General features: G+C 32.8%; 1 long non-coding RNA gene across 1 annotated transcript in view; it reads right to left on the bottom strand.

The window, feature by feature from the left end:
• Window positions 1–24265, bottom strand: part of LOC143227078 (uncharacterized) — a 46541-nt gene extending 22276 nt beyond the window's left edge. Inside the window, exon 1 of the long non-coding RNA XR_013014858.1 lies at window positions 24115–24265. This is a non-coding gene — a long non-coding RNA (uncharacterized LOC143227078). The remainder of the gene's footprint in view (window positions 1–24114) is intronic.
• Window positions 24266–26934: the final 2669 nt, after the last annotated feature.

Here is a 26934-nt window from a genome sequence, read left to right as displayed (position 1 = left end):
TATTAGATTGGACTACCTTTTGCTGTGATAATATCCTGGACTTATAATTAAAATAATATGAACGACAATTAGTTCTTATCATTTTCTGAACACGACAGAGGATTACGGTAGCAAATGGAAATTTTAAGCTCGTATCAGAGTTACTTAATTGTGTTATTGTGCTGGCCGAGGAAGTGTAATAAAGTATTTTCATGGCTTTATAATCAAATTCGTAAGATAAACTGATATTGGAAGAGTCTTTGATAATTTCTGAATAAAAATTAACCGTTAAGTGACAAAAATTGTCTAGGTATATTCTGTGTGTTCACCATTCTTGAAAAGGAATCGAATGACTTAACTTCTTCATCGAGACAAATCCTCATTACACCATTTTCCATTAACTTGCACGATCGGTAAACCGCAAGAAGAACAAGTGTTCTTGTAGGACTCTCATGTTTTACTCTAAAATAATTATGTGGATGGGTGATATGCAGCTTATCAAGCTACGCCAATAGCTTCTATTTATTTATTGTTCACAATATGTACTATAGCATCATGGGATCTACCATTTCTTGAATATATCTGGATTCACTGGTTTCTGCCACAAGGGAATTTTTACGTATTTTACATAACACATGTAGACATAGGTTAGTTATGTCACTATTAAAACAATCAGTGAATTGAGAAACAGCCTAGCTGTTTTTGTACTTTCAAGTCTGTTTAATCGTCTATTTTCTTCATCAGGCACCAATAGTTTGAGCCTAAAATTTTGAATACGTATTGCTTTATTAAATACCAATATACAGACTCAAAGGTATATGAACAGCTGTCTTAGATGAGCCTTTGGTAACAGACTACCTGATAAACGAGTATCAACGATAACTCCCCCGTGAAAGCTGGAAAAATACTTGCTCTTACCAATTGTCTTGCAGACTCTAAATTTCGCACACACACACATATAATTCTTTAACCAAGTAAGTAAAAGATAAAAGTATATTTTGCAAATGTCGATAAGATTTATCGATATTTAAACACTTTAATTGTCCAGTCGGCTTTTTAATATACATTTTGAAATACAAAATACAGATATATTCTTATTATTGTTGTCTTTAGGCTACTATATATAAAATATGCCGTTTTGAGACGAATCATAATATTATTAACTTCACAACAAAACATAAAAATTAGTAAAATATTGAAGTCAATTCAAAATCAGATATTTTTAACTTGTGTAATTATTTTATTTTTTGCAAGAAATTACGTAAAAAAGTGAACTTATAGTAAGCAGAGATATATGTATATATTATCTTAATTATATTTAAATGAAGCTTCTATGTCTCTTCAAACAACTTTTAAATACTTATGCATGTTAATAGTTTTAAATGTTTGGATTGAAAACTCCATATTAGGTTAGTAAGTGTAAACGAGAAATTCATAAATACGTTAAGACCATGTATCACTTGTAAACAACGCAGTTAATTATTGATCATAAGCAGATAAAATTTCACTTCAGAAGAAAATTTTGACACCAAGTATAGAAAGATAACAGTTCCATTTTAAAATCCCATAGAGTTTTTTATTTTTTTGCATCCACGATTCCAAGCATCTATAACAACATTAATAAATAGATTAATAAACCAAGTGTGGTCACTTTACACAATCAGGGAAAAATACTAAAGACATGTTTATGGTTTGCTAGTTTTTCTGAATAACAAATAATGTTAATTTCAAGAAAATAAATAGCATTAATAATGAAAAAATGTGTTAAACAAACAATTAATCTCTTGTTAATAAAAATCATAAATCTAATTCTGATATTCAATGACTTAAACGTAATTCATAAATATTACAGTTCACTAATTCAATATATTTCACACCAAACATTTTTTGCTCAATGAATCTTATGAAGTACCTTCTAAACAACTCTAATGTCGGATATTTTCTTCTGATTTGTGTATAACTGTGAGTTTTATTTGTTTATCTTTTGCTTCTAGGTCCAACTTGCTTATGTCATCGCTGATTCATTTGTTGATTGTTCTGAATTGTTTTCATGCATCCTGGACTTTCTCCTGTGCTGGATCACCCTGGGAAGTGGCTGCTTTTTTCGACTAGTTGCTTTTAAGCCATATTACAGATAATATTTTAACTCTAAATTCTAACTTTTATCTATTCTTCACCGTGTTAATATACTAAATTTTAACTTTTATCTGTTCTTTATTTGTTGATATAGATTCAGCGTTTCCTTCTCTTTCGATTTATTTGTTGTGTTTTAATGATTGCAAGTTTATTGACATTTGCCAATGTTTTTGCTTCTTCTGTTCCTCCTGCCACCATTATATCCACGTTCTTCTCTAGTTCATCCTCGGAAATCGCAGGATATCTCTTCTTCTTTTCCAGTTTTGGTGTTTCTTCTTTCAAAAGTGGCAACTCAGTTTTACTCTGTCTTGACATTGTATGAAGAAGTTATTAAACACTGTCTCCAGGTTGATTTACGTTAACCTATCCACACCTGTAATGGAGTCATTATCAAACTTTTAAATAACCATCTGTTTGATATCCCTTTAATCAAATGAGCCTGATGAACCTGGGTACCACCACTACCACAACTCTTCTAAAACTCAACTCTCCCTATCTAAAGCAACAGTCATCAATCAAACAACCTCTTCTGTTATTTTTGTGTTATCCATGGTGTGGACCCTGCAGGATAAGCTAGAATTCAAAATGTCTTTGGAATAACAAATGTTCAAGATCCAATCTATAGCATTTGATATCAATAACTATCTTTGATATGGAGTTTATATCATCGGGTTGAAGCTTCTCTTCCTCATCCACTGTGTTTTGAAAAACGTTTGTGCTACAACTGTCTCATAAGTGCTTTATACCCAATTTCACTGGTTTGAATCCATTGTAAGGGTCTACATTTTGACCGCCAGTGACAAGAATTGGAGTTATTTACAGTATTTTGTAACATATGCTACCAAACTACTTATTCTAACAGATGTTGTGATAAACCTTCTCCTAAGTAGAATGACCCGTCGACTATGGCTCCATTTCCAATTACCCCACCTCATACTATAACGAACATTTTTGAATTTCTTATTATTGCTCGTCAAAATATTCATCCATATCAACGACCATTTGTTTTTCACAGTATAAATCATGATGCGATAAAGTTGTCTTTAAAGCTAAGTTTCCAAGCCACCTACTTTAAAGTGAAATGTATTTTCATTTCCATCGACCATGAGAACTGAAACAGTTACGTTTCGAAACAAAGTGTTAAACAGTTATTGATATCTTCTCCATTTTTAAGAATCTTTCCCGATTGGATGTGCTTCTTCTACTCAATGAAACCTTTTTTAAGCCCACACGAACAGTAAAGTGTCTCGCTACCAGTTCCGTTGTTGTGATCATCCTCCAAATTTGCAAAGTCGAAGTTGCAATAGTAGGGGAATCTAACATCCTTTCCTTTTACGAAATTATTATACTGAACAACTTTTGCTCACTGTTTATTTTACAGTTATGGTATTTACATAGATTTCAATATATATTCGTTATGGCCATCCCTTGCCATCTGACTTTTCTGCATTTTGAATCAAACGACTCACAGTTACAGAGTTATAGCAGACCTCAACCTCTATAACCATTCTGTATTTGAGTTATTTCACTTTCACTCCATTTTATATCATCTTTCAGGATGTTTTGATATTTTCTCTTCTCTTAGCTGTCCTGAATCCAACTCTTCCTCCGAGATAGTAATTGTTTCTGCCAGTATCAAAATTCTTAGTGCTATCCATAAGTTAAATAATATCGTACAAAGATGATGACGTATGTTTTATGAAATTAAAAAGATAATACCTAAGAAAATGACAAATGCTGAACATGTCAACTAGTAAAACAACTGTAATGTTTCCAGTATAAACTTGTGCCTCTAAATTGTACATTTTGTGTTTCAAAGTTTAAGAAATCGTACGAATTTTTTGTTACTTAATGAAGACAAATAATTTGTAATATTTTATGCCATTTATGTTTTTGGCTAATTGCTATAAAGGTTTTAATTACAGTGGTTGATATGAATGGTTCTGCATTCTGCAGATGCATGCATATGAAATTCTTGCATTTTTATTTTAATCAGATAGTTAAAGAACCAATCAACAAAGATACAATGTGAAAATTAACATCTTAGTCATTGAACATCCATCAAACTGTTATCGTCACTGGCACGTACGTCCTATCTTAATGAGCTATTTCACATTTTAGTATCAACCATATCTACAATAAAAAAACAACGAACGCAATTTTGCAAAGCTATTTATTTATTGTAAGACGATACTGTAGAATATTTTGGAGCTAAAATATCAGTGTAATTTGTGTATATTTTACTGTTGTAAAGTCCTAAAGGTAATTTAATGGTAAGTGCAAAGTCGTATAATGCCAAAAAGTAGGTTTCGATATCCGCTGTTGGAACAAAGCAGTTAGCCAATTCTACAAATTTTACTTTTAACATAAACTAACAGAAATTGTCTTACAATTTGTACTGACAACGTTAAAACATACTATCATGAATATCTTAAGACTATTTCAATTTTTGATATTGTATCGCTTGGTTCTTTAATTTTCAGTTTGTTCTTTTTAGTGAAGTATAAAGTCAAATATTTTTTCGGATAATTTTATGATTATATTCCATTAAATTTATATTTTATTCAGTAGTTTCATATAATAAATCTAAAGACTATATTATGGTCTAAAATCATAAAGACAGAATGATTAATGGAAATATTACATCATCTTAGGCCTTTAAGTAACATTTTTTCACATTTAAAGTAATATGGTCTGGGCTAATGTTAATCTATACTTCACACTAATATAAGAAAATTACCAAGATAATATTAACTGCACCTGTATTACGCACAGTATATATAACACTTTTTATAACAGTATCAAAATGTTCACTATACACAACCTATTAATAAGTAAATATAGACGCCCTTGCAAACTAAAAGAGGCTATCTCCATAACATCATACGCAAATAAATATAATTATTATTTATATATTTTTAATATATATATTTATAACGTATAAGTATAACTGTGTCTCAGTTAAAAGTACATAATACTAATATTCATTTATAAGAGAAAGAATATTTACAGTTAGTCATCTTTTCACGAGGTTTCGTTATGAGAGGATGAGAAGTTAAATGCTGTGAAAAATCGTCAGGTCACTTGCAGTACAGTTGTTTATAGCGAATGGGTTAAGCGGGTCGTAGCCTAGTTGCAGACAGATTAAAAGACAACAATTTCTGCATAGGCGTTGACCAAAATCAAGAGTGAGCAAGTTAGTAATTCCATTTAATTACAAAACTACAAAACGACTATCTGTGATCTGCCCCCACAGGTATCGAAACCTGGTTTCTAGTGGTATGAGACCGTAGACACACAACTGTGAAACTAGGGGGGACAAGATAGAGAACGGACTCTGTGTTGGGGGGAGAAGTGTGAAAAATTTTATAATAAAATAATAGTCCAGATAATATTAAGGATACCAGAATACTGTACGCTCACTACCCACAAGTGATACAACGGTAAGTGTGAAGGCTTATCTTATAAGGCTAAAAACTGGGTTTTAATACTCATGGCAGGCACAGCACAGATTCCCCATTGTGTAGCTTTGTGGTTAACTATAAACAAATAAACGCCGTACTTTTTTACGCGTCCGGATTTACACAGTGTTTTGGAATTTTGTGCTGCTAGGTTTGGCGACTATCCCCTTTGTTGAACTGTCTGCAAGCTAAGGTAAAAACAGCGATATTCCTCTTATGGAGTGGGATACTATTTCGTCAACTGAACGATCACAGATGATGGTATGCGAAAGAATGGCCACTACTTCCAAATAAATACCAGTTTCGAGCAATGCCTTCATCATCTTGAAAAGTTCAATCGATTAATAGTTAGCATCCAGGTATATTTTGTATCAAATATTTATAAGCACTTGAACACAGAAAGTAAAAAACAAACTGCAAGTGAGAAGAACTCGAATATTGTTTGCGGTGTGTTTTTCACTTTCTGTGTTCAAGTGCTTATAAATATTTGAAGAACTGATAAAATTAGAAATAGAATATTCTAAATTGTTCTAAACTAAGCACCCCTCTACCAGTAATACAGCTGAATGTTTGCGGACTTACAACGTTTTTACAACTAAAAACAGGGTTTCGATACCTGTGGTGGGCAGAGCACAGAGAGCCCAATCTGTAACTTTGTGCTTAATTCAAAACAACAACAAAAGTCTAAATTAAGTGTGGTTGAGCTGGCATAATCTGATGAATAGGACAAATAAAACTTGTATTTGCTTGTTTGTTTTTGAATTTTGCACGAAGCTACTCGAGGGCTTTCTGCGTAAGCCGTCCATAATTTAACAGTGTAAGACTAGAGGGAAGGCAGCTAGTCATCACTTGGGCTACTCTTTTACCAACGAATAGTGGGATTGACTGTCACATTATAACGCTCCCACGGCTTAAAGAGCGAGCGTGTTTGGTGCGAATGGGGTCGAACGCCTTAACCTACTTGGCCATGCCGGGCCATATAAACTTGTGAAGTGTGTTTTGTCTTTTAATATGAAAACAGTAGTAAAAGTTTAAGTACTAAAAATACATCATATAGTACTTAACATCCCAATATTGCAGATACATTTTCTTAACATTTCTGGCAAACTGGCATAAAAATACATTTGGGAACATTGTATTCTAATTAGTTAAGACTGTTAAACTTAATCGCTTTTTATGTACTATTTAACACAGATTGGTGAAAAAAAATTACAAAAAACATTTTTTATTTGGTGAAAATGACGAAACTGGTAATCTAACAAGTACCATATTTTTTCTGCTTTCACTCAAAGAACCAAAATTATTTCTATGACTAAATGGTTCTGTGAAAGTTAGTTTATGATAATTAAATACTTATTTTAAATTTATCACCACATTACTAATTTCAAGGTTTTGAAAAATACAGCTTACAATGCTTTTTTTTTTTTTACACTGTAAACGTGATGCTAGTAGGGAGAGTATTCAAGAATCTCTGAAATGCAGTAATATGTTAATTCTCTTTTAAAAGGTAATAAACGTTTGATCTATACATCAATGATGTTTCATAGTTTTATAACTAACAGGACAATGTCCCAACCATTCTCCTGTGTATTAACAACTCCATTTCTCTGATTACAAATTTTATTGTTACACTTAAAATGAGATTCCACAGTAGCAAAGTTCAAAAATTTAGTGAAAGCTGGTTTAGTTGGTCTCGTACAATATGTCCCGTTTGAAATGTAAGATATTTAATTAATTGAATATCTTTCTACAAATGAATATATGTGTGTAACGATTCAATATCAAAAGTTGCGCAATAAATATGTTCATTAAACTCCTAATTTGAAACTATTGGTCTAATAACACACTTCATCTATAAGGTCTTAGAGTAATGTTTATTGAAGTTTTATTTCCATATTACTTATCTTAATTGATACTTATAAGTTAATTTACGTAGTTTGAATATTATCATGAGTAAAAGTACACACTTGCTTTAGTATTTCATTATTTAAGTTATTTTTATTAAGGAAATAGTGCTTACTTTAGTAATAAGACCATTCTTGTCTCTATTGTCTCAGTAGCAACTCTGCAGATTTACGAGGGTAAAAGTCGAGTTTCGATACCCTTGGTGAGCACAAACCAGATAACACCTTGTATAGATTTGCACTTAACAACAACCAAAACAAAAATCCACAAACTGTTATTTGAAACTAGTAATATAGTTTAAATTAATCATAATATTATAACTCCATTTTGCAGCCTCGCGTTCAATGATAGAGTGATTCTCTTTTAATACTCAATTATTTGGATCTTACAATTGACTACTGGTATACCCTTTAAGTCTAAATTCACACACTCCTTTTCCAATATTTTCGTAACTAAGATATGTAATAATAACTTTTCACGAATTACTAATTTATAATGAAATAATTATATTTGTTGCTTATAAAAATCTGTACATTAAAGAAACTCTATGCAACAAATATTTAAACCTAAATTTAATCCTAGCTCTCACACTCGTTAGACACCAGCTCATCAAACCAAGAGAGCAACTCTGTAGGAATCACAAATTGATGACCATGATCAGATCAATTGTGAACTTTATCAAGCATGTGGGATCCATCCTTGACCGTTCCTTGTGAAAATATCCCAAAAAATTAAATTCCAAAGACATTTACATTGATATTCTTCATCAGGATTGTAGTGGAATCCTAAAGATCCAACTATTCGATCTTGTAAAAATTGATATGAAACTGTCTTTCTGTGTTAACTACTGTAAAGAGTAGATCCAGTAAGCAGTAACTGTAATCTTTTACACTTCTCTAGTATTTCTTTGTTCAATACAAATCCATTCGTTTTGGTATTGGTGTCTACGGTGGTGGGTTGAGTACAGCACTTCCAGCATTAGCATTGAATTAAATTTCAGACGGAACTTTCAGCTTTGTAAATATTCAACGTTAAACACGGCCCGGAATGGCCAAGCGTGTTAAGGCGTGCGACTCGTAATTTGAGGGTCGCGGGCTCGCATTCCCGTCGCACCAAACATGCTCGACCTTTCAGCCGCGGGTGCGTTATAATGATACGGTCAATCCAACTATTCGTTGGTAAAAGAGTAGCCCAAGAGTTGGCGGTGGGTGGTGATGACTAGCTGCCTTCCCTCTAGTCTTACACTGCTAAATTAGGGATGCCTAGCACAGATAGTCCTCGAGTAGCTTTGTGCGAAATTTAAAAAAAACAGCCAAGCAATCAACGTTAAACGTATATTCAGTACAAAATAGCAGGAGGTGTGTCACTAGATAATTGCGTTACATAAAGTATATTATTAGAACCATAATATAATCCCATATACAGAATCATATCATGAGACGTTATGTTTTTCTTGCCGGTGGTCAAAATTATTATACTTGTTTCCTTATTTTATTTTTAAGCTCCTTTTTTCATGAAAAAATGTACAAACCAGTAAAAAAATATTATACATCGTAAACGCTGCTGTCCAATTGAGTGACAAATAAATATAAATGTGTTCTAACAGATTTTGTGATAACCGCTCTATGTAGTCTTCTATTCACACACGCAAAAGTGACACACAGAGACATAAAGATACATCACGTACAATCAGCTACTGTTTTATAAGTAACTACTCCTTTCACGAAAACTGCTGATTAAGATACATTAAGATACATCAGGTCCAATCATCTACTGTTTTATAAGTAACTACTCCTTTCACGAAAACTGCTGATTAAGATACATTAAGATACATCAGGTCCAATCATCTACTGTTTTATAAGTAACTATTCCTTTCACAAGAGCCGCTGATTAAGATACATCAGGTACAATCAGCTGCTGTTTTATAATTTACTACTCCTTTCACAAGAGCTGCTGATTAAGATACATTAAGATACATCAGGTACAATAAGCTACTGTTTTATAAGTAACTACTCCTTTCACAAGAGCTGCTGATTAAGATACATTAAGATACATCAGGTACAATCAGCTACTGTTTTATAAGTAACTACTCCTTTCACAAGAGCTGCTGATTAGCCGTTTTACAACAATAAGAAAGAACGCGGGAACTTAATTATCTGTCGTTAGGTAAAGAAAGTATTAAACGAAATTATATCAATGTGCAAAGAATCTGTTAAATATTTTAGGGTCCATTAGTTAGTTAGTTAGTTATCACCATTAGATTCCATCTAGGAACATAGGGCCGCAATTGCTTGCGGATTCTTCAATAAGTATTTAAGTGAGCAGGTTGTTAGCCCACTGCACCGAGCCGTCCCTAATTTAGTAGTGTAAGACTAGAGGGAAGGCAGCTAGTCATCACCACCCACAGCCAACTCTTGGGCTACTCTTTTACCAACGAATAGTGGGATTCACCGTCACATTATAACGCCTCCACGGCGTGGGAGGGCGAGCATGTTTGGGGCGATGCGCGCGCGAACCCGCGACCCTCGGATTACGAGTCGCACGCCTTACGCGCTAGGCCATGCCAGGCCCTTTAGGGTCCATTAGATTATGATAATTACATCTTTAACTGGAAGTATATTTCTGGTATGGTATGTTTACTGAGTATAATACATAATGGTTAGATTATTCACTTATGTAAATTAAAAGTAATGTTTCTTTCATCAGTTATGTGACATTTAGTGAAAAAAGGTGAGAGACTCGTCCTGTTTTTGGATTTCGAACATTTTCTGAACTAGACTGGTTACAGAGAACGTTACGCCTTGTGAATAACCTAGGGCACCGGTAAATCGAGGACTAGTGGCACTAATTCTGATATCAATACAAAACTACAGTCACCGCTGCTCTGGACATCACAGTTATCGAGCAAAACCTTTCACCAATGTCCAGCTTACGGGACAAAGAATAACCAACTTACGAGACACAGAGTGACTAACTAGTCAAAGAGAGACAAGTTATTAGCTATAAAATGACCAGTTTACCAGGCTACCTGATGAGGCAGTGTTTTCATGCACGACAGGGTTCCTGCACGTTCAGGTCAAATCACAAAAAGATGATTCAAAGGTCAGGAGTAAACTGCTGTTTACACGTTTGAACCCTTATTGTAAAGTGCATGATAAAAGTAATGTTGAGGTATATAGATATTATTGAAGGCAAATCAATTTTTTATGTTACATACTCTTTGAGGAATATTGAAATAAATCCTTTGAGAATTCTTAACTCCAATGTATTTTAGAACATTTAGTGAAACTAAAACTGGTGTAATTTAAGTTGACCAATGAGGATAACTTGTAGTTTGAAGAATTGAAATTTCTCTTGTGCATCCCAACCACAATATTAGAGTAATTAAAAACTGCTGACTTTGATACCCAAGATACTATAACTTGGTGTAAAGAAAAACTTCTAACTCTTTTTGCGGAAGAAAGCTTTGATCAACCAACCTAAATTGAATCATCACAACAATCTTAACAAATACAGATAATTTCAAAGCTTTGAAGAGTCATATAAAACCCTAATTAAAGGCTAATGTTCAATTTAAAAGAACACCTGTATATAATAAAAAATGTCATAAACCATCCGAATTGCGACATATCTCTTAACATTTCTAATCTTGAAATGTTGTATGCATCCTTAATTTTTGAGTAATACACTAAAGGGAAGGCAGCTATTCAATACACCTCACCACCAACTCTTTAACAACGGATAATGGGATTGACCATCACATGGTAACGCCCTCACGGGTCAAAGGAATAGTACGTTTGGTGACAGGAATTCAAATTCTCTATCTGCAGGTTCTTAGTTTAGATCGTCCTATATTTGGACATAAGCCACGGAAAACAAAATAAAAAAGCAAAAATTAATAAACTTGTGGTCAATGCAAAGTATTACAACGACAGTTTCCGCTCTTTAACTCATGCATATACACAACAATCAATATCTAATAGTATGTCTCACCGCCAAATTACTTTCCAAATGACTTGAAGACTTAATTATTTGTGTAAAACACAAATATAAAGTGTTCAAGGCTGTGATCTTGCCAGTGAATGCCAATTTGGCTTTTATGTCAATAAATTATAAACTCATTCCCTTAAATATAAACATGGCCAAGATTACTGAAAGATTGTATTATGGCAGATGACAGTGACAAATTAGCCGGCATTTCTCAAAAATAACTTATTCATAACGGAAAATAGTGTAATTAGAACACCACTATATTTCTTTGTAATTCAGAGCAAATGATATTGCATATAATTCAGACTAAATACATAATCTATAAAGGGGATAGTGTACACAACTACACAATTGCCTAAAAACATGGGTGCCCATAAAAACACCAAATACTGAACCATATATATAATTGGATATGAAATGGTCACTGAATCAGTATTTGTTGGAGATACTTTAGTCTCTTCTGAAAGTTTAATGAAAGACTAGACGGCGGTAGAGGCGATAATCAGATTTGGTAAGATTATCTAGTGTTAAACGTAACCCCATTAATTGTGACTGGATATGAAGACCAATGTAGGAATTTTGCAAAAATAATTGACCATCAATACATGCAAACATATTGGATGGTAATTTGCTGTGGTGGAGAGCAGCGCTTTGCACATATTATAAAATGTTGGAAATATCTGGGTTCAAGTGCAATTTCATATGTGTCTCTGTTTAAACTCTGCATTGGAGAAGTATAAAAGAATCCTAAAGTGGAGCCAAGTTCATTGTTGATGCACAAGACTCAACAATTTTTATGCAGAGTTCCTCATCATAGTCCAGATGTGATAAAATGAGGACATAAAAGATCTTGATTATAAAACATAAATCTGATCCCCAAAGGTGTAAGTAGACTAAATTAAAGATATGCACTGCTTTTGTTCATTTGATTTTAAGCTGTGTTATGTGTTGAAAACGTTAGCTTATTGTCAAAAAGAAATTTTGGGAACATTGTTTCAGTCACAACATGAACTTGTACACTTACCAAATGAATGCCAAGATCAGGATTAATTACAGTACAGATGGAAATACATGCAAATAGTTTTGATGAGGAATATTTGAAACTGTTGCAACTGGAAAGTAGTCATATTTGATTACTTTCAAAAAAGTTATTTTTTCATTGTAAAAGTAAGTAATTCATTGGTGGTAATTATCTTAAACCTAAGAAAAATGTTATTCAAATACAACTCTGAAGTGAGTATCGAGAAATTGTTGACCTCATACAAATTCACATTACCTCTCTTTCCAAACACTCACGATGAAAAATTTGACTGCTCCTTTATCTCAAGTGAATGGAAGTCCTGTAATACGTCAATTCTTCACGTGTTGTCATAAGTCTTCCTAATGTAAAAAAAGTCATAAACAAAAAGCTTCCTTGTGATAAAGTCTTTTTCATTTGGTGTATCTTGTCGAATCAAATGGTCCATTGTCAGTTGTTGCATGTGGAAACCACATTAGATATCAGACAGGATGTCATTTTATTTGATGAGTCAAAGAAGAGAGGCAATTATCATACTATTCAGAAGATTAGATAAACAGACACTTAAAATATGTAATTATAAGTAATATTGAGATCCTTCTCAGGATTAGTAAAAGGGGTGACAGTAATAACTCTGAAAAATCTTGGTCCGGCATGGCCAAGCGTGTTAAGGCGTGCGACTCGTAATCTGAGGGTTGCGGGTTCGCATCCCCGTCGCGCCAAACATGCTCGCCCTTTCAGCCGTGAAGCGTTATAATGTGACGGTCAATCCCACTATTCGTTGGTAAAAAGAGTAGCCCAAGAGTTGACGGTGGGTGGTGATGACTAGCTGCCTTCCCTCTATTCTTACACTGCTAAATTAGGGACGGCTAGCACAAATAGCCCTCTAATAGCTTTGTGCGAAACTCAAAAACAAACAAACAAAAACAAGCTGAAAATTCTTACTCCTTCTATAATTGTTTAAACAGAACCAGAAGATGGTCGAAAGAGATATGAGAGAGATGGCACAGGTTTTCACTCGAAATGATCTATTGCCGGACTGGTATGGTAAAAGTTTAAATTCAGCAGAACGAATGATCGATTCTTTTGACTTGTGTCTTGATGGGTTGAAAATAGGAATGGTATTTAATTGACAGTAGAAGCACTGTCCAATGGTGTTGGTAATTCAATGTAAAACAGCAATTTTGTGACAACTAGGTTGCTAGATTTAAGAAGAATTGGATTATGTTTCCTATTCCATGACAAATCTTGTCCCAGATAGCACTTGAAATGCTGGTGGAAGAGATGCTTAAAGTGAAATTTAATCAGAATATATTCTGGTTATGATATATGATTTTCCAGGAGCAGACACAAACCTTCTGAAAGACTATATTATTTGAAACATTTAAGATGTGATTTAGATTGAAGTAGCTGATACTCAGTAATTAGTAAGTCTTCTGCAGTGGGGTAGTGGCTATTTAGTCAGCAGGTTTGTTACTTACTCCAATTTCATGATCTTTGAAGTTGTGTTTCAACAAAGTACCAGGAGGTTGTTTGATTGCTGCTAAACACAGATCTATAAAATGGGTTATCTATGCATTACCTATTACAAGTATCGAAACTCAGATTTTAGCATTATAAACTTCCAGATTTACCACGAGCAAGTTGGTAAAAGTATGCGTGTGTGTTTTTATATCAAAACCATATCTAGCTATCTCCTGAAGGGAACCTACCCCTCTGATTTTAGTCATGCATTAATTTGTATAATGTGAACTACACGAAATAAAATACTTACGTTATCAGTTAGTCGTCAGGACTTTGCATTCGTCTCTTTTAGCAAAAAAAATGGAATGACCAACAGTAGAAACCGTTACAACAGTATAAATTGTTGAAAATTATCATCAGTGTTATAGTTAAGTCTCATTACTGGTGATTTAGTTTGCGTATAAGTGATAGCCCTCCATTGACCTAGAGTGGTAAGCTTAAATGCGTATAACGTTGTAATCGCTACAATTTATAGTGCATATTTACACTAAACTTAGGTCCGGTATGACCAAGTAATGGACTCGTAATTTGAGTGTCGCGGTTTCTAATCCCCGTCACACTAAACGTGCTCCCTCTTTCAGCAGAGGGGTTTTTATAATGTGTCGATCAATCCCACTATTTGTAAGAGTAACCCAAGAGTTGGCAGTGGGTGATGATAATTAGCCGCCTTATCTCTTGTCTTACATTTTTAAAAAAAGAGACAACTAGTGCAAGTAGCTCTCGTGTACCTTTGGGCGTATTCAAAACCAAAGCGCTAAAATTGGAAAATTATTGACATTTGCCAAGTTTCTTTAGTCAGTTCTTTACAATGGATTTTATAACAAGCAATAATATAAAACTTCTCAAAATTCTGCAATATGTAGACCCCTCCGTTGGTAAATGCTATACAAACATGCTGTAATCTATTTTATATTCACATAAGGTACTCATAGCGTACTTCTGTTAAAGCAATCTATACTAAAACACAAATTACCAATTTCTCCAAAGATGAATCATTTACTTGGTGTTTCCAATTAAAGCATTTTTAAATCTTGTACTAACACCTTTTTCTCTGCGTTTTGCGAGCAGTTCTTTCATTATGACACAATTTGGCTTCAGTAGAAGATTAACCAAAATGGATCCGATCACATAATGGGATGATTTTGTATTTTTGGTCTGATACTTACTTACGCTTAATGATTAAGATAGCTTTCATCTAATAGATGGAAGAAACTTCTCAGTTATTTGACCATAGTTATTATCTTGTTCTAAGAGAACAATCAGTAGTTTTTGTTTTCCTCTTTTAGCGTTTTTTGATGAACAAATTCGTAGCTGATTCCTTTATAAAGTGGTAACACATTCTACAGCAAATTATATGGTTGTAGACATCACTAGAACATAAATCTCTAAAACGCTTTTTTACTTTGATGCACTTAAGAAACAGACAAGAAAAGATAACTTACACATCTTTTTTACTTGTTTTACAAAAACATCAAAACTATTTCTTCTACATCTCTTAATCTCATTTAATCTACCATTGATTTTTGTCAAGCAAAATAATTGTTAAAGGACTACACTACGTAAGATTTTATTTGTTTGTTTTTGAATTTCGCACAAAGCTACTCGAGGGCTATCTGTGCTTGCCGTCCCTAATTTAGCAGTGTAAGACTGGAGGGAAGGCAGCTAGTCATCACCACCCACCGCCAGCTCTTGGGCTACTCTTTTACCAACGAATAGTGGGATTGACCGTCACATTATAACGCCCTCACGGCTGAAAGGGCGAGCATGTTTGGCGCGACGGGGATGCGAAACCGCGACCCTCAGATTACGAGGTCGCACATCTTAACACGCTTGGACATGCCGGGCCCACAACGTAAGAAAGCGACAATTTCATAAATTATGTATATTTTTACCTTAGACATTGATACTGGTTTTGGCCAGAGGGGTTTATCCTAAGCCATGTGATGAGAACATGTTTCAGGTTTTTAGACATAGTTGGAAGATATTTGTTGATTGCCAAGTCATCATTATTTCTTCTTATAATTAGATATCATAATTACGTAATTTATTAAGAATAAAATAGTTTGACTTAATAAATTACAGGAGCATCTATAGCCTTAATCTTATATTTCAATCTTTAGATTCTTTAACCCAGGGGTTTTTAAACTGTGTTTTGTGGAATCATAAGGTTTTGCGAAGGTTCATTAGGGGTTCCCACAAAGATATGAGGTAAAAAAATTTTTTTTCAGTTATTTACTGTTAACCTGTCAGGAATCAAGTGTAATTTTATAAATCACAAATCAGTTTCTGTTCATTCTTGTCCACACAGTTTGTTACAAACAAACAAAATTAGAACAAACACCGATACAGGCTGCAAGCAGAAGACGACTTCCTTTTACAGCTGGAAATCGTAATAACAAATATCACAGCAGAATCAAGTGTTACATTAATAAAGACTTTATGTTCCATTATTTGGTATTAATGGATCCCGGCATGGCTAGGTGATTAGGAGCGCTCGACTCGTAATCAGAGGATAACAGGTTCGCATACCCGTCAGTTTTTGCTGGTAAAAGAGTGATGATGACTATCTACCCTACCTGTAGACTTACACTTCTAAATGAGTGTAAATCTGTGCGACTTTTGAAACAAACAAAATATGTCTGATGAACACTATGTGTAGTTTTGCGTTTAAAGACAATAACAAACATACCTATAAAATATATATATATATATATATTTATATTAGTATCAATTTCTTTAAAAATAAAACCACTGATAACAAGATTATGAAAAACATTTTGATATTAATGAGGACAATTTGTGATATAATGACATACAGAAATCGAAGACAGAAAAACGTCTCAATAGAATAAGGAAGTTTTTGTGACTTATATTTGATAAATTCTTCAATTTTATTTTATTTTCCGTTTGTTTGTTTCGTTATGCACAGTGTTTCCCAAAGGGCTATCTGTGCTCTGCCCATCACAGGTATCGAAACACAGTTTATAGCATTATAAGTGCGCAGACATACCGCTGTGTCACCAAGAAAGAACTGTTTTTCTTCTTTTATGATGAAAATAATGTCTTACTGAAAGAGACTTTTTTTCAGGCAATTTTCAACTTAATATAAATTAAATGTTTTAGTATTTGCACCTATTGAGCTTAACCTTCAGTAAAATATGCAATTATAATTTTTCATGACTTTCATAATCACTAAGCAATTATGCACGGTACTGACTTCCTCCAAAATTCCTATTTGGAATTATCAATGGAAACCTGAATTCTCACCGTAGTCAATACAATTTTATTGCGAATGACGTTATTATGATATGGTCTTTTGAGGACCAACACATAGTTAAAAAAGAATTAAATGTTCTAAATATATTGTGAAGCTTTGCATTTAACATCAACAAAAACTAGTAGTTTGTTTTCCAACGCAGCATTTCCCTCTTGAATTGCAACTATAAGAAATATCTTAAAGGTGCTCGCTTGGTTATAAAATATTGAAAATTTTCTACTTTCTCTTCACATTAAATAGAAATCTACTAAATTATTCTGACAATGGTAACTTTCGTTGTTAGCCCTTTGATTTTATATATTTTGGGACGTAGTTTATAAAACTAACATAATCTAATATAAAAATAGACAGAAAGATTAATAGTACGAAAACCCAGGAAAGAAAATGTAGGAGAAAAGAAAACATGAGAGCAAAATAAAACATTCAGAAGCTGTATACAGTAGTTACTTTGATTCATAGATATGTTTTACAACTTTAGAGTTAGGGGTTCGGTTACTCCCACTAGACGCAGCATATAGCTCGATGTGGCTTTGCTATAACAAACCACAAAAATTTAAAATCATTTTACTGAAAGTATTAATAAATTAACGAAATTCATCAGTATTGTATTCTTTCTAGACTCAGTTATTGATTGTATTCTTTCTAGACTCAGTTATTGATTTATTCTTTCTAGACTTAGTTATTGATTGTATTAATTCTAGACTCAGTTATTGATTGTATTAATTCTAGACTCAGTTATTGATTGTATTAATTCTAGACTCAGTTATTGATTGTATTATTCCAAGACTCAATTATTGATTGTATCACAGTCTCAGATATTGATTTATTTTTTTATCAAAGCCGTATGAACGGCCTATCTAAGAATTCATTTATTGAAGTTTATTCTTCCTAAAACTTTTGACTTCTATGGCAAAACAAAAAAAGAATGTTAACCTTCCATTACGTTGCTGAAATACTCATTTGACAATAAGTGATATATTAGTGGTCCTTGCCTTCGTGCTTGTAACTACAGTGATGGTCGCCAGGTGTTTTAGGCAAACTCATTCACATAATGATACATACAAACTTTAATTTTTCATCGCTGTTGTTGTTTGTTATTAAGCACAAACTACAGAAAGGGATATCTGTGTTCTGCCCACAACTAGTATCGAAATATGGTCTCTAGCGGTATAAGTCCGCTGCATGCCACTATACAACTGTGGAGCCATCTTACATCGAATGTATAAAATGCGGTTAACTCATGAGAAACACTGAATAAATGTTACCGGATAATTTATTGTTTCCAACTCGGGAATCAAACAAACATTTCGCAAAGGGACGTTCTTTTCATAAATTAAAGATGCGTTTTAAACTTATAAGATACTGTAACATTATAAGTTATTCTCCTTCTTATGATTTCAGTTACAATAAGAGAACAGACCTGATTATTCAATGCATTTTAGCCACTAAAGTTTGTTTTTCTCATGTGCTTATGTATGATGTAATATACTCAATACCAGAGCTCACTAGACAACCTGGGTTATTACATGTAAAGTCACTCGTTTATTAAACAGGTAACTGTTATGCAGTGCTTCGCTTGTCAAAGCGTTCTGCAATTTTTTAATCATTATTATTATACATTAGCTGGGATTATTAAAATTATTTACTTTTTATCAACTTCAAACGATTAAAAGCAGCTCATTTCAGTATCAAGATTTAGACAAATTATGGTTGATAATGGTTGATTCTGTGAAAAGAGATCAGGTGTAATATTTTGAAGTTTTACTAAATTGCTTATTAACTTGCAAAGAAAAAAACATTCAAAGTTGGGCATGTTCAATAAAGACATTTTGTTCAAAGTAATCGAATCCTTAAAGTAAAACTCTTGAGGAATATTTTTCATTATTATGATTAACAAGTTTAATAAAACAAACATATCAATTTCTAATTCTTAAAATATACTTCATGAAGTTTATAGACAATCTTAAAGTATTTGTATTGTATTTTTGTATTGGAAATAAATTTACTAAAGTTGTATGCTGTCTTTTTAATTTTGAATTACGTAGCAAAACAAAGAAATCGGTTCGTCAGCTCTCCACCACCCACTATCGTAAACGAACAATTTGTGGTATTACATAGACTTCTAGCTCTTCTCTCCAGTTTTGAAATCCAGACTTCTTTCAAGGGATCAATCTCATACAGCCTTAGAAAACTGATATTTTCATTGTCACCGTATATTTAATATAGTGTTAATTCTAAAAGTAAATACACAATTACCCTTAATAGGAAATGCGTTCTGTTTAACGTTTTGAAAAGTAGAACACTTGAACACAAAAAGCTCTGTCGTAAATCTGTAACTTCCAAGCCATGCCAATTATCTCTGCAAGCTTTCATATTCCATCACATGTAAGAGAACGGTGGTTTCTCAACACCTTTTTCCAGTTCAGTGCACAAACATTTATTAGCGCTGCGTTTGACGACTTGACGGGTATGTCTTTATGTGGAAGAGCATAAATAACCGTTTCTTTCTCTAGTTGTTTGAAGTATGTCGTGAACGGGTAGATATGCTGTTGAAACAACGTCTTTACAAGTGACTTGTGTTGCTCTTCAGACGAAGATCTTTCTTGACTATGTTGTGTACTATTAAGTGAAACACGTGAACGGATTTTGAAACTGACTTTGGGTCATTTTATTCTCATATTTTAGAAGAGGCCGCATTTTGTTTACAATGGCTTGGATATGATCTGTTGCAAGTTTCTTTCTGGATGGTCCTCGCGTCCAAAGTTGATTTACATTCTTTTGTTCTCGAAACCAAAGTACAAAGTATATTTTCATTTCTTAGATTCCAAATCTTCGATCTGAACACATCCTTATGATGTGAAAGTTATTACATACCTTTATTTTAAAACGTTAAAGAATTAAAGCATCAAGCTACCTACAAACACCAAATAATGTAAAAAAATATAGTTCTGATGCATTAATTTCTATGATTGGGATGTAATTTGCTGACCTGAATATTCAAATTCGCATTTATATGATATACTAATCCCTCTGTAAAGTGGGCATTTGAAATAGGCAGGACTACTAAACAAAGATGTCATGCTTTCACACAATGCATATATAAATCTGTAGTTTATTTGTTAAGTATTCATAATACCTTTAGCTGAATTCTTTTGAGCTACATATATTAGATGTGTATATATATATATATATATATAATTGAAACTGTAGCTTCTTCAATTAGATAGAAATGGCTGAAATCACTGTAAAGAAAAAACAAATCATGAAGCTTAAGCGCTGGACTTCTCCTTTTACCTTAAAATTTTTTAACACATCTTATTGTATTTTGTATTTATTCACGGTGTAGCTGAATGTACTTGTTTTTTCTTATTATGCTAAGATAATTTTAATTAATATAATACAATGTTTGTGCAGTGAGATGTCGCTTCAGTATCGAAAGTATAACCTTTATTGCTCTTTATTCTCAGTTAGCTGCTAAATACTGAAAACTTCAGACACTGTAGTTCGATGTTAATATATTTCTCTGAAATGCTTGAATTTTATTCAGTGGTGATTGTGCTTTATCATGACAATTTTAACCTTGAGTTTGACTAGTTGAAAACAGTCAGATTTTAGAACACTTAACCATTGACCTACATGTTAACAAACAAGGTTTATTCTATCTAAACCTTTGATCCAAAAACAACCAAACTGTTTACACACCAAACACTACTAGAGATATTTGTATTAAATCACATTTGATAGTTTTGTTTCTAGCTAATTACAGAACTTATTTTAAAGAACGACCAAAAGGTGGCAGAAATCACTCATTCTATATATTAAATATATGGATAATTTTCAAAAGATTAGTAGTAGTGGGCCAGACCATTGCTTCTCGGTGTTGCAAGTATGCACTCCGTAGTTTGGATCGTAAGTGTGACAGTGAAGCCCATGTACAAGAGTACCCTAGAACTTTCCATGTATACTGTTAACCAACTACTTTCTCTCTAAAACATTAGACCTTCAAAATTAAATAAAACTATACGGAGATAGTGTTATGTAGCTATGCGATGAAATTTTGAAACAAAAAAGAAGTTAATAGGATAAACTGTAATATTGATAATATTTTTGTTTAATTTGTTTGTGACTCTTGCTATTAGGGGACTTTATCCAACAAAGTGAAAGAGTCCAAAGAATATGATGCATATATCCTGTACAAAAAATGTGTTTAAAAAAAGCAGATGCACTAAGACCCCATTGACAACACAGATAAATATAGGGTTATGAATTTTCGATAAAATCTAGATCACTATTTTAGAAGAATTTACAAGTTCAATAATTGGACTCTGAAGCTTCCTGGGTCCACAGTAAGATCGAGAGCATTTTAGACTTTTAATAAAGTTTTAAAATTAATATTAATAAATATAGTTTTCATATTACAAAAAAGGACTGCTAATTAATACATAGGATTAGACTAAACATGGTGATTAAAACTAAAAAAAAACTGTAACTTACGCTATATTAGATTTAGCCTTTATCAATATTAGCCACATAAAAAATGCAAAACTTAATGGATTACCAATGCACGCGAAACAAAATTTAACAGAACGCTGATATACAAACTTGTTTTTTAGTTATTCCTTAAAAAACGAAAATGGCGCAAAAGCAAAAATAAAAACATACTTTACACAAATGATTACAATATTTTATTTGTGTTAAATGATGAGACAATATACACCAGAGCAGGCTCGTCCCATCTGCAACTGGAATAGCTTGTCTTAACACGCTACCGTTTGTGCTTCCGTTTTGAAATTGAAATTGAATAACATCGTTTGGTCACATGAACTGCAAAGTGATAGCACTTCAACATCTCGTTTAGATAAACTCAACTAAGTATATTTTATCGTCAATTATCAAATACTTCATTCGATAAACACACCTAAATACGTATTATTGAATATTACTAAAGTAATTATATTGATAAACATAAGTACCTGTTATTTGGCATTGGTAAAACGTATCTTTCGATAACTGAACCTTAATATATTTTATTCAACAATAATGAAACACTACTTTTCATAAAGACGTCTAAATATCTGATATTGAACATACTTCTTTAAATAGGCACATCGAAGAGCTTTTATTATACAACAACAAAACACTGTAAAAACAAGAGATAATCCTCAATAGTCAAGGTACTTGAACTTCTTTTAGGTAGGGTTAGAGTAAATTAACATATGATAACGTTTTTTGCTTTTTATTTGTTATATTTTTATACGTCAGCAATACCGAGGGCAGGACGCACGTGCACCGGATCTGATGTTATCATTCATCAGAGTCTTTACTAGTCTACTGAGTAAAATAAGTTATGAAACTTAGGAGATGGTCAAATACATCAGTCGAAAGGGTTTGAGCTTTTGAGTCCAAAAACGTAATTATATCTCAAATCGTTCAAGAAGTGGCGAAGCTATGAGTTAAAAATCTGTACTTGAAAACTTAGAACCAGTCTATAAGCTGTTATGTCATGACTGAAAATGTTTACTTATTTGTTGTTGCTAAGCTCCAAGCTGAACGATAGACAATCAGAGATGCGTACCCTCAACAGGGAATGAAACTTCGAATTTTAGCCTGCTTACGCTACATCACAACTGTTACTCAGCCATAACGAATAACATTTTAAAGAGTTATACATGTCTTATGTGACCTACACACTTCGAACTTTTGTATCCTGTTAAATATAGGTAATTACTTCACGTAATCATTTCGTAGTAACATTTAATAAAACAAAAAGTAGTAACTTAATGATAACACACTGTTATAATATATAGAAAGTTAATGACAATACGAACCAGTTACAATATATATTAACCTAATGACAATACACAGTTAAAATACGTAATAACTTAAATATTACGAAGCTCCAATGTGTAGCAACTTAGTGTTAACACTATGCACGTGAAGTACCTTAACAATATAAAGCATGATACCCTTAAAATAATGCAAGTATTTATATGTTATCCTTGATAATGTACACTTAGCATTAATTATTATAACAGAACAGAACGGAATATAGTTCTTAATATTTATTTAACTAATAATCGTTTCTAAACTTTTTCTTACTGTATGAAGTAACACACTTCCTTGTCAACATGTAGTTTTTATGTGTTCTTACTGCGTGAAGTTATTAATTTATTTGTTAAATAACATGTGTTTCTATGTATGCACATTCCTGCTGCTAGTAGCTTTCAGCTAGTTATAATAGTGTATTTTAAGGAAATATAGAAAACTGGTGCATTTTATTGAGCTATTAACTTTCGAGTTCTTACAGTTTAGTACATGCAAGATACTTCACAGGTTTTGCCAAACCTTTTAGTGTAGTTTGTACTTTTAAGTCAATTACGAGCCATATGCGCCAAAGCACATAAACTGGGCAAAAACTTCGTATCTTGCCTGTGTAATGATATCTCTCCAGAAACAAACAGGTTCTTTGCACAAGAAACATCACGAAGAATATTGGGAACTTCATTCTTGTATAATAAGAGCACTAATGTATGTAAACTACCGCTATAGTTTTATGTACTACCATTTCCTTTCGACTAACTAGCTAATGAGCTTGTTTCGATGGCATTTTTGCTGGAAAGTATGAATCTTAATCCTTAAAATTATTCGTAGCGTTATTATTGAGAAGCAGAAAGAACAAAATGCCAAAAGCATAACACGATCAATACTTACAAAGCTACATTATCAGATTAGTTACAGTTAAAATTCTGGACTCACTGAAGTCTTTTTTCTTTAGTTGACTTCCTGTTACTGGAGAGTCGGACGGGACTTAATGGTTAGCTTACCTGAATAGTAAATCTGAGAATTCACGGTTTACGATTCATTCCTGCAAAGGGTAATTCATTATTTTGGTCGTAAGAACGCTCTAGAATGTACAACCTAAATCCCACTGTTTGGTCAGACAATAGTTTTCAGAAGTTGGTAGTGAGTGCTGTTAACCCTCTAGCCTATCAGTTCGGAATTACGAACAACTATGCTTAAAGATCTCTTATAAAGCTTCACGCGAACATTCCAAACAAATAAAGCTACTACTAGAATGGGGAGAGCCTCGTTAACTTCTTGAGTAAAGGGTTTTTATTTATATGGTCACTTTCCCTCAAAATTCAAACAATTCGACGCCTTTCAAGATTCTTTTTTTCTCTTACCTGACTATGACGTTCAGGATTCCAGGAAGTCTTATTTTTGTTGTTCGTATTATGAGATAATTATTAATTTTTTTACCTTATTTCCCTCGAAAAAACATTAGTTTGACATATTAGGAAAACTTTCTTTTTACTTTTGAAATCAAGAACCTAAACGTTTTTGTAAAAGCACCAACACGTGCTCCTGATGAACTTTTCATAAATATTTTGTTTATTATATAACTTATATATATACATAAAGTACAAATATATACGTGTCTCTCTGTTTGTTTATTATTTAACTACTTCTAGGTCGCTGGACGTATCTCAACCAAACTTTGTAGGATGAGAGTATGGAACAAAAAACGCAACCTCTTTGTCTCTATTGTAGATGCTATTGAGCATTCATTGTCTACAACGCCTCGTTCTTACACCATATAAAAAATACTAAATTTTCCGTCTCCCCCTGGGATAGAGGTAAGCCTTTTGTCTATAAAGTTAAAATCAGGAGTTCGATTCCTCTCGGTGGACACAGCAGATAGCTCGATGTGGTTTTGCTACAAGAATAAAAACACACACATACAGTGTGGGTAAAAGCACACAAAAATCGTATATATCCTGGAGAAAGCATTAGCGCTTTCTATAAAGGAATGCAATAAAAAAGAAAAGATCACCACTATTTCAATAATACATAAACATTAGTAATAAATCAAGAATATTTGTTATCGAAACAGCAACATATATTGTATTGTTTTCTTCGATATACTCAAGACCACTTGGGTTCATCTAAGTTAAATTTAATAACTAAATAAGTATGCGTTTTATTGCATACACCACCTTATTTCTTTATAAACACGTTATTTCCATATAATGATGTTTGCATATTAATGTAATTTTAATCACAATATATTTCGAAAGGGTTAATATTTAAATTAATAATGCTTTTATGAGTAACACTGCAATAACTTTATTTGCAAAAATTTATATTCTACATTCAGTAGTTCTACCTGTAAGAAAAATAAAAGATATAGCACAGCTACTCACGCAATGCCGGTATCACTGTCATCGTTATATCAGTTTATGATTTATATCATCCTTATATAGATACAAAAATGTATTTACCTAGTAATTGTAGTCATGAAAATAAAACGGATAAACTTCCATTTCAAACGGTAAACAGACAAAACTGAAACCAAATAACACACTTTTTTGACATCTCGAGTGGGTGTATTTATAAAGAACAGGATGAGGTACCCATTCTTTGTCCAGGTTATGAACTTAAAAAACAAATGTGTTGGTGAATGCAAGAATAAATGACACAAAATCCTAGCTTTCACATAATTTATTCATAACATAGCATATTACTACAATAATAATTAGTACCTCACAATAGTTCTGTATGAGCTTTGAGAATTCAATGTGTACATATTTAAAATATGTACGATGGTCAGAATGACTTTGTGTCAACACGTGGCGGCTCAAGAGTGACTCAGCTCCTAATGTCCTTCCTCAGTGTTTCACGTTATTCATTAATTGTCGGTCATTGACCGTAGAAGTGTCTTATGGAATAAAATTGTAAGGTCATATGTCAAAGTAGGAAATGAGTACAATTCAGTAAAATGGCTCTTCATTTTCATATAAACGTCTTCTGGGTTTATGTATTACCGCAATAGTGACGGTCATTTTTTTCATTGCATTCCTCCACTACAGCGTGTGATTATGTTTTGTTATAGATATTTAAATATATGCGGGAATGTTTTCTTATCGCAAAGACACGTTGAGCTATTGTTTCTTCCGAGGGGAATCGAAATCCAGATTTTATCGTTGTAAATCTGAAGACTTATCATATGACAGAAAATTTAACAATTTATGTATATATATATGTGTGTGTGTGTGTGGTGTAAGAATGTGGCGCTATATATAAACGTAATTGATGTTAACCCAATATAATAAATGCTCAGTAACATCAATAATAATAGTGGAGGGGTTGTAAACAGTTAATTATCATGCATCTTGAACTAAACTATCATCCTACAAAGTTTAGTTGATATAGGCCCATCGACCGAGAAGTAGTTATATAATGGATAAACAGACAGAAAATCAAATTTTTGTTTTATATATATATATTCATGTATGTGTGTGTGTATAAATCATTAGAGCAGTAGCAAAACAGTATTAAAATAATAGCTTAATATACCTTTAAATATCAAAAGCTCACCTTTTGTTTTGGTTTTTCTGTCGCTTTTTTATTAATAATATTTATCAAAAAAAACCAGAAACTTATTATATATCACCAATTATCGTATATTCACGAATATAATGTGTACCCAATTTTTAAAGGTTGAAGAAAATTTGTTTTTTTTTTACACGTCAGTTGTGCAAAACGTATTGAACAGTTTCTAAATACAGTAAACAACTATCGATGTAGTAAACACTTCTGGAATTCTTAAATTGATTCTTTTAACGCGTCAATTTTATAAAATT

Source organism: Tachypleus tridentatus, chromosome 9, assembly GCF_004210375.1.
Source record: "Tachypleus tridentatus isolate NWPU-2018 chromosome 9, ASM421037v1, whole genome shotgun sequence".
Classification (NCBI taxonomy): domain Eukaryota; kingdom Metazoa; phylum Arthropoda; class Merostomata; order Xiphosura; family Limulidae; genus Tachypleus; species Tachypleus tridentatus.
The sequence above is the reverse complement of the archived record's forward strand: the minus strand, read 5'-3'. Positions and strand labels throughout refer to the sequence as shown.